Below are 1,009 nucleotides of genomic sequence, written 5' to 3'. Positions count from 1 at the left end.
ATTAATGAATCTTTAAAAAAAATTCCTTCTTAAATAGAGTCTCTGTCTTGCAATTGTTTCAATTACAATTTACTGTTATCATAATGGGCACTTTTGATATGATAGTAAGGTAGCAGTGAGGATGTTTTACAATCTTAGGATTAAATCTCATTTTTTTGGAAATGTGTCTAAATTCTTGGGCTGGGACTGTCTTAAGTATTACTTGTGTTTATTTCAGCAGCACTTATAAGATAAGAACAATGCAAAAAAGATTAGCATGGGCTCTGTGCAATGATGATATACAAATTCATGAAGTCTTCCATAATTTACAAAAAAGTGTTTCTTTGTCTCCTCCTACACATACCTCCTTAGTGAGATAAAGATTGCTAGAGGATAGAGGAGTTATCTAACAAGAATTTGGCAAGGTAGTTCCCTTGAGAAAAGGTGCCTCTTGAGTATAATGAATCCTGGGCAGTATTCAGAATGGTTACTTCTCCTTTGGGCATATTTAAAATGGTCACATTTCCCCTTCTCTTTCTTGATGTATGAGACTTTTTTCCTCCCATCCTCACCATCAGAGTGTGGAGGAATTTCTGAAGTTGAAACTCAAGAAAGTGCAATAGTTCCCCTAAGACTTGGCCCTCAGGAGGTCTTTTCTCCCTTTTCCATTTTTCCATTCCAAGGAGATAAGGATGGCTGGGGACAGAGTAGACAGAATCCTGCAGGTTGTAGGGCCTGGTGCAGGAGGTCAGGTAAAGGTGGAAGATTCCAGCTCATGTTGAATCCCTATTCATTCTTTCTTGGGGTAAGTACTAAAAAGGGCTTACAGTTATGAATTTGCATCTTCAGAACCTGTTTGTCTAGGACTTCAAAACCACTCCTTAGAAATGTAATCTTTGAGAAGGAAAGGGCCAGGGTCTCCTAGTCTCTTCGTGAGGGCCGAGAACCTCCAATAAACACAGTTGGTCTAGTCACATTTGCACTGACCAACTCTGAACTTTATCACTCCTGTGGCTCTACTGAGCCCCTT

At 39.3% G+C, this 1,009-nt stretch overlaps 1 non-coding gene across 1 annotated transcript; it reads left to right on the top strand.

The window, feature by feature from the left end:
• Positions 1-204: 204 nt before the first annotated feature.
• On the top strand, positions 205-308 carry LOC119237730 (U6 spliceosomal RNA). Its single transcript, XR_005123380.1, has one exon. It is a non-coding gene; the product is annotated as a U6 spliceosomal RNA (small nuclear RNA).
• The last annotated feature ends 701 nt before the right edge of the window (positions 309-1,009 follow it).

The sequence above is a fragment of the Talpa occidentalis genome, unplaced genomic scaffold, assembly GCF_014898055.3.
Source record: "Talpa occidentalis isolate TD23 unplaced genomic scaffold, MPIMG_talOcc4v2.1 talOcc4.10, whole genome shotgun sequence".
NCBI lineage: Eukaryota > Metazoa > Chordata > Mammalia > Eulipotyphla > Talpidae > Talpa > Talpa occidentalis.
The sequence above is the reverse complement of the archived record's forward strand: the minus strand, read 5'-3'. Positions and strand labels throughout refer to the sequence as shown.